Consider the following 9428-nt stretch of genomic DNA (forward strand, 5'->3'; position numbering starts at 1 on the left):
CAACTTCTAGTGCTAGCAACGTGCATGAAGCGGCAAAATGACAACACTAATCCTTACAGAAAACATGGTTATGGATGCAATGAGAATGAATCAAGATAATGTCAATCAATGTCCAATCGTAGAAGAAGAACCTAATGTAGAGGCAGCTAGGTTTTTTGATTTGTTGAAAGATTCTGACGAACCATTATGGGATGGCTGCACAAACCACAGTAAATTATCGGCTGTGGCACAGGTGTTCACCATCAAGTCAGATCACGGGTTGAGTGAGGCCGGGTATGACAAAATTATTGATTGGGCAAGAAGCATTTTACCAGAAGGGAACAGGCTCAAAGAGAACTTCTATGCTGCGAAGTCCATGATGAAACCCCTCGGTTTAGGATACCAGAAAATTGACATGTGCCCTAACTTCTGCATGTTATACTACCTTGAAAATGTTGTGATGACCGAGTGCATGACATGCGGGCATTCCCGTTACAAACCCAAAACTGGCAGGGGGAAGACTCTAGTGGCATATAAAAAACTTAGATATTTCCCGATCACACCTAGACTGCAGAGGTTATTTATGTCACCAAGGACTGCTGAGCACATGACATGGCACCAAACACACGATGTCGTTGATGGTGTGATGGTGCATCCTTCTGATGGCGAAGCGTGGAAACGCTTTAACAGTGTTCATCCTGACTTTTCTGCTGAATCAAGGAATGTTCGACTTGGGTTGTGTACAGACAGGTTCAACCCATTTGGGTCATTTGCTGCTCCCTATTCTTGTTGGCCGGTCATTCTCACAGTTTATAACTTGCCACCGGGAATGTGTATGAGGCCGGAGTTCATGTTTCTATCTACTGTCATACCCGGTCCAAGCAGCCCGGGGCGGAATATAGATGTTTGTCTTCGACCGTTGATAGATGAGCTGGCGCAGTTGTGGTCCTCCGGATCTCTGACTTATGATATATCTAGGAAACAAAATTTCCTTATGAGGGCGGCTTTGATGTGGACTATCAGTGATTTTCCAGCTTATGGAATGCTTTCTGGTTGGAGCACGCATGGGAAACTCGCATGTCCATACTGCATGGAAAACAACAAGGCATTCACGCTAGCAAACGGAGGTAAAGCTTCTTTTTTTTTGACTGTCACCGTCGCTTCTTGCCACTTAATCACAGGTTCAGAAAAGAACATAAAAGATTTCTTTGTTGGTAGAGTTGAAAAAGATGTTGCATCCCCGCGTCTTTCTGGTGAAGAATTGCATCATGTTGTATCAGAGTACGGTGACATTGTGTTTGGCCTTCAATCAGGTAAGCAAAAGTTTCCCTGGTTTTGGTTTGACCCATAATTGGGTAAAGCGAAGTATCTTTTGGGAGCTTCCGTATTGGAAGACTAATCTTCCCTGCCATAACCTTGACGTCATGCACATTGAAAAGAACGTGTTTGAGAATATTTTTCAACACCGTCATGGATGTGAAGGGGAAGACAAAGGACAACATGAAGGCTAGATTGGATATAGCTTTATACTGTAACCGTAAAAATATGGAGTTGGTTTATGACGAGTCACGGGTTGCAAAACCAAGGGCAAGCTTCGTGTTAGAGAAAAAACGCACAACTGCTAGTCTACAAATGGCTTAAGAGTCTGCGTTTCCCGAATGGACATGCATCGAACATATCAAGGCTTGTTAACATAGAGGACTGCAGATTGTATGGAATGAAGAGCCATGACTGCCACGTGTTTATGCAAACACTCATCCCATTAGCTTTTCGTGATTTGTTGCCAAAGGGAATATGGGATGCACTAACGGAGATCAGTCATTTCTTCAGAGATATATGCTCCAGCAAGATGAATGTTGAGCACATTGAGATGCTTCAAACGAATATCATCGAGACACTATGCAAACTTGAGATGATATTCCCTCCTTCATTTTTTGACTCAATGGAGCATCTCCCTATACATCTACCGTTCGAGGCAAAAGCTGGAGGACCGGTCCAGTATAGATGGATGTACCCATTCGAACGGTGAGATATTACAGTTGCAATGGAATTCATATCTTAAAGTATTTTCTATGTTTTTCTTTATTTGAAAATACTTGAATTGTACTTCAATGCAGGTACTTGTTTAATCTAAAAAAAAAAGGTTAAGAACAAGGCGCATGTTGAGGCTTCGATATCTGAGGCCTATATTGTTTGAAGAGATATCAACATTTATCTCGTACTATTTTGAACCTCATCTGAGAACAAGAATCAATCGCGTTCCACGGCATGACGATGGCGGTGAAGTGCCTTCCAGTGGGAACTTGTCAATATTCTCCAATACTGGACGACCCACACCTAAAAATGCTGTAAGAGGAAGATATTTGTCGGAAATAGAATTCAAACAAGCACAACAACTATGTTCTATTTAACTGTGATGAGCTGAGACCATTTATTCAGTAAGTCTATATATTTGTAATAGTAATTAAACTTTGTCAGTAATATACTGTTAATTATATATTGTAATATCATACACTCATTATCACTTGCAGGCAACATCGACAATATTTGCTCTCCAATAACTCGCAGCTGACCGAATCCCAGATCTTTCAATTACAAGATGAACAATTTGCCACATGGTTCAGAACACATGTAAGCACTATCACAAACTCATTCTAACGTATGCATGTCATTACGAGATTCTCGTTCATTTACCGTGTATTGATGTACATTTAATTACATATATTTACAAGGTTTATCAAATGGGAAGGAGTGCGCCCAAGTCATTGTATTCATTAAGCCTCGGCCCTGAAAGAAAAGTTAAGTGCTACAACGAGTATTTTGTCAATGGATATGTTTTCCATACTGAAGTATACGGGCAAGGAAGAAAGACATACAACTGCGGTGTTTGTGTTAAGGGATCCACAAGTAGCCAGTTAGAAGTTGACTACTATGGTAGATTAGAAGAGGTCGTCGAACTGCAATATCATAGCGAGCAGAATAAAGTGTTTTTATTCAAATGCTATTGGTATGACACGACGGACAGAGGAATCAGAGTTGATCTGCACCATGGTCTGGTCGAAATCAACTCAAAAGCTAGACTCCACAACATAAACGATGTCTTTGTTTTCGCAAAGCAATGTCAACAAGTTTATTACACATACACCCCTTCATTTAGAAAGGATCGTTCAAGAGTTGATTGGTTGTCCGTTTTAAAAACGAAACCACGGGGTCGTGTCGAGGTTGTTCAGGATGAGAACGAAGACACAAGTGTGCGAGATGAAGTCTTTCAAGTTCGTGAGTTGGTTGAACCATATCGAGTTGCTCCTTCGATTGAATTGGAAGAAAATTCAAATTTTCGAGTTCTCGATGATAGTCTTGTTGATATTGACGGAGAGGAGTTGAATGTTGTTCTCAGCTCTAGCGGACAACCAAATGTCGATGAAGAAGATGATATCCATATTGAAGATTGCGATGAAGATGATGACAATTCAATTGACGAGGAAAAAGAAGAAAATTCCGACTAATTATGAACATGAAGCCCTATGTAAAAACATTTGTCTCATGTAATTTAGATTATTGATGATGTATTTTGTAAAACAAAATATTTACTGTTTAAGCAATGTGGTTATTGTGTTTATGTGATGGACAGTTTATCAGTTAAGTTTCTGCAGGAAGGTAAACAGGCAATACAAAGACAAACTTTCCTGCATAATGCCACAATCACCGACGGCCATGCCGACGGACTCACCGTCCGTCGGTATCTCACAGAGAGTTCGAAAATATTTACAACAAAATGCCACAATCACCGACGTCCATGCCGATGGACTCACCGTCCGTCGGTATCTCACAGAGAGTTCGAAAATATTTACAACAAAATGCCACAATCACCGACGTCCATGCCGACGGACTCACCGTCCGTCGGTATCTCACAGAGAGTTCGAAAATATTTACAACAAAATGCCACAATCACCGACGGCCATGCTGACGGAATAACATCCGTCGGTATCTCACAGAGAGTTCGAAAATATTTACAACAAAATGCCACAATCACCGACGGCCATACCGACGGACTCACATCCGTCGGCATCTCACAGTAAGCTCGAAAACATAAAACCACCATCGACGGTATTACCGACGGCGTAGCTCCGTCGGTAATTTGTCGGTTACCCATTTTACCGACAGAATTACCGACGGACCGCGCGTTTCCCAAAGTGCGTTAATTAATGCGCCCCTGAACTTGTCAGATTACCGACGGAATCACCGACGGACTTCGAAAATTTTGGAGGGCTTTTAAAAATTCGGGGCGAAATTCGAAAAATACCGACGGAATTTTGACCTTGTACCGACGGATTTGTAACCTGTTACCGACGGATGTTAATTCCGTCGGTGGAGTCCGTCGGTAAAATTGACCTATAAGTTCCACCCCCGCCGCTTTGCCTCATTTTTTCTTCTTCTCCCCGCCGCTTCTTCTCTTCTCCTGCGTTTTTCAGCCTAGATTTTTCATTTTTTTCCCCCTCAATCCTTAAACACTTTCACCTTTAATCTCTAGCAAGATTTGGTGTTTTTTTTCTAATTTATTTTATTTTATTTTATTTTTAGTTGTTTTTATTTTTGTTGTGTTGGTGTTTTTTGTTGCAATGTAGATAAAGTTTTGAATTTGACACATTATTAAGGTATCTATATTTCGTTCCCTTTGTTTTTGAATTTGTTGAATATTTGTTAATTTAATTGTTGAATAATTGAATTTAATTGTTGAATTTATTGAATATTTTTGTTGTTGTGTTGTTAGAATTGTTATTAGGTAATTTAACTTAGAATTAGTTAAAGTTGAATTTTTTGAATATTTTTTGAATTTTTTTGAATTTGTTGAATATTTGTTAATTTAATTGTTGAATAATTGAATTTAATTGTTGGATTTATTGAATATTTTTTGTTGTTGTGTTGCTAGAATTGTTATTAGGTAATTTAACTTAGAATTAGTTAAAGTTGAATTTTTTGAATATTTTTTGAATTTGTTGAATTTGTTGAATATTTGTTAATTTAATTGTTGAATAATTGAATTTAATTGTTGGATTTATTGAATATTTTTTGTTGTTGTGTTGCTAGAATTGTTATTAGGTAATTTAACTTAGAATTAGTTAAAGTTGAATTTTTTGAATATTTTTTGAATTTGTTGAATATTTGTTAATTTAATTGTTGAATAATTGAATTTAATTGTTGGATTTATTGAATATTTTTTGTTGTTGTGTTGTTAGAATTGTTATTAGTTAATTTAACTTAGAATTTGTTAAAGTTGAATTTTTGAATTTTTTTGATTTTTTTGAATTTTTGAATTTGTTGAATTGTAATTGTTAATTTGTTGAAGTATAATTTGTTGAAATTTATTGAATTTATTTTTTGTTATATTTTTTATTGTTTTGAATATAATTATTGATTAATTTGTGAATTGTAATTGTTAACGTTGAATTTATCTTAGGATTAATAGTTGAATATGTTGGAATAATTAGTATAGATTGGTTCGATTGGTTGTGGCTATTGTTAATATTTGCAGGTTTGTGGATTTGGGTAGTATCTTTTTTAACTTTTGAATTTTATTTTACAATTATTAATATAAAATTGTTTAGATGCGCAAAATGAAAACCAGAGCTGGTCGTCAAGTCGAATCAAGTTCGTCTAGCAGCGATGATGATGTTTCCTTAGGTGCCTCTCAAGAAGAGGCACCTACACCACCTGCGCCGTCAACCGATGCTGCCTCTTCCAGCGATGTTTCACATCGCAGACGCGGCATGCCTTCGAAGCGGAATCAATTTACCCGCCAGTTCGAGGCACAGTGGAAGGATGATCTTTCAATGTAAGTTTGTTAATGTTTTAGTTTTTTTATATAAAAAAAAACAAATTTAAAACATAATTTATGAAGTAATCACAAATTAATTTCATTTCTTTTCAGGTTCACAAACATTGAGGCCACCCGATTAATATCATCGGCGTTTAAAGCGTCGATGGAGATTCCATTGTTTCAATGAAGTCAGATATCCAGACATCCTGAATGGATGCCTCAAATCAATGCATGGTTTCGTAGATTTGAGGTTCGTGTTAATATATAATTTTCAGCTTATTTCTAATTATAAATTCATGTTATAATTGTAAATAAATTATTAACATTTTAAAAAATTATTTTTTTATATACAGCATCGATTCTGCTGGGACGATGAACATGACAGTGTTGTGAGGAGGGTGTGGGAAAATCACGCGGCAATTAGGTAACATCGAAAACAATACGACTTTTTTTTACATAATTATTTATGTTTTGAAATGTAATTTTTTCATGCGTGAATTAGGTTGCGTGATTTTTGGTATGACGCCCAGAAAAAGCAAAAAAAAACAGCGAGGGATAAGGGGTTACAAGGCTGGAACGATGTTGCGGTTTGGAGGGATTTCAAACCAATATACATCCCGGAAGATATATGGCCGCACTATCTTCAGCACGTGACGTCTGAGCGGTTCACTCGACGCTCACAGTCCGGTGCCGGCAACCGGAATCGGCAAATTCATGGCTCGGTTACAACGCACACCGGCGGCTCCGTTCCGTTTGCTGCACATGCGAAACGGATGGTAAGATTAATTTAAATGAAATATATCGTTCAATTAATTTGTTGTTAATACATTTTTTTCATTATATATAGGCTACGTCTCTTGGACGTGAGCCGAGCCCTATGGAGCTGTTTGTGGAGACACACGTGCGGAGTCATGACCGCCAAAAGGGGACGCAACAGTTCGTTGACAACCGTGCTCAACAGTTTGTGGTGTGTTTGTTTAACCATTTTATTTTGTAAGTTATTATTATGTTTATTGAATTGAATATGATTATTTTTTTTTCAGGAGACCTATAATAATCGGTTGAGGGAGAGATACGGGGATGATCCTTCGACCCATCCGGAATTCGATCCGGATTTGTGGATGGAGGCTGGATCGTCAGGTGGACCCGATAAAAATCGGGTTTACGGGCTCTCCAACACTACCGCTGCCAAGTTGCCATCGACCGGTACCGCTTCAACCGGTGGGAGCTCCCAATCTGTATCGAGCTCCCAATCTAAGGAGTTTGTGGCCTTGCAGCAAAGGTGCGACCACCTATCAGAGGCGTACACACAACTCAAAGAAGAGCAAAGATTGGCGAACGAACAACACAGATTGGCGGACGAACAACGCAGAGCAGAGTCTGAACAACAAAGAGCGGCCTATGAAGAGCTTCGTCAAATGGTCATGAACATGACACAAGGCGGAACATGTGCGCCTAATCCTTTTTGGCCGCCTAACCCCCACCCTCCTCCTCCTCCTCCTCCTCCTCCTCCTCCTCCTCCTCCTCCACCTTTATATTAATTGTTTTTTTTTTAAACACATTCATTTTGTAATGAATATTATTTAACTTTGAGTTTTTGTTGCTTAATATAAATTTTATTTGCATAATTGGTTTGTATTACTATTAATTTATATTATTTTTTCTAAATAATTAAAAAAAAAAATTACACAGGGATTTACCGACGGAATAAATCCGTCGGCATTGGACAGTGTCTGAGGTATGCCATCCCATCACCGACATACTCACCGACGGAAATTTACAGACGGATTTATTCGGTCGGTATGAAATATCACCGACACTTTTGCCGACGGAGTTAGTCCGTCGGTATTTACATAACACCGACGGAATGTATTCCGTCGGTATATTCCAAGCGGGAAACTTTTTTTTTTTGGCGCGCACAGGCTGTCGGTAAAACCGTCGGTAAATGTGTTTTTTTTATTACCGACGGATATAGCGACGGAATGTGGAATCACCGACAAAAGGTATTCCGACGGGAGTATTCCGTCGGTAATATAGTCGGTAAATAATTTACCGACGAACGTTCTGTCACACACCGACGGAATATTTCCATCGGTAAAACTGTGAAATCTTGTAGTGAAAAATATATCATAGAATGATATAAAATCATCCTATCATCTCTCTCTCTCTCTCTCTCTCTCTCTCTCTCTCTCTCTCTCTCTCTCTCAGACACACACATACACTACCAGATATAATAGTTTTACCGATGAAAATTTCTATCAGTATTTATACTAATATTTTGTATTTGGTTCTTTTACCGAATGAATCACATACAAAAACCGTTCAATGAAAAAAATGCTCGTTTGTAATTTGTGATCTATCGATAAGTCTGTCATTAAAAAATTTACCAAAGGCTTTATAGACGAACCATGTGCGCCTAAAAAACAATTACCTGCTTCAATCTACTAGTAATTTCCTAGGTATTATTTAGCATATCACCAATAGAATAACCGTATGTAATTCCATCAGTGCAGTGGCATTTACATAAATTCTTTTACAACTCTTTGGACTATACCGACGGAATTATTTCATCGGTGATTTAAAAGTTGCAATGGCATTTTCTGTAATTCTTTTTCAACTATCTGGAATATACCGAAGAAATAAGTTTGTCAATAGCCTCGTCAGTAATAATTTAAAAATATATATTTTTAAAAAAAATCTATTAAACAGAAATAGAAAATAATTAAAAAAAATTAAATTAATATAAAATTAAAATATTTAAAAATCAATTATCTTAATATAAAAATCAAATATTTATTACAAATTTATACTTTCAAATACAATGAAACTAGAATAGAAGCGGTGCTAAAGGAGGAGGAGGAGGATATCGGTCTCCCTTGAGGTGCACATGTACTACTCATCTATGATCTCATATTTATGATCATTCGATGAAGTTCTTCATAATTCATAAAGATTCGTTCATATTTTTCATTGAGGTGAGTTATATATTCTTACACTCCTTGATCTAACAAGGTCGCGAACACCGAAGACTGAATGCTCAGAACTGATTTCGAGCACCCAACGGTTGAAACAGTACAAATTGTCCGTAAATTCTTGATCGTGGGGTTAGAGAGTCCATACACCCAATTATATTGGGTCTACTAGATGATTTTACCTGCAACCACAAATCCAGATTGAAATCTAGGTGGGTCAAAAGATCGCCCTCGTATCTCTTTTTCAACCGGTTGTTATATGTCTCTTGAAAATAAAAAATAAAATCATCAAATTAAAGTAAATAATAACTTAAGAAAAACATTGGTTGAAAACCAACATACCAAAAAATGTTGAGCTTGGCTATCAACGAACTATTACACCCCTTTTTAATGGTAATCACTTTGCACGTGCATTTACACAAAAAGCTTAATTTGGATTGGTTCACATCTAAGAGTCGTAGCCTGCAGGATAAAAATATTATCAATTATATATATTTATAAATAACAAAAAACTAAAAAATGGATGTAATTTAAATAAATCTTACTATCTGCTTTGCATTCAAAACAAACAAAACGAAGTCATCGATGTGTGTGGTAACAAAACCGTGAATTTACTAGCTTCAATTCCCTGCAACGGTCTGTAACTGTCATGTGAAATA

This window comes from Populus alba, chromosome 13 (genome assembly GCF_005239225.2).
Source record: "Populus alba chromosome 13, ASM523922v2, whole genome shotgun sequence".
Taxonomy (NCBI): Eukaryota; Viridiplantae; Streptophyta; class Magnoliopsida; order Malpighiales; family Salicaceae; genus Populus; species Populus alba.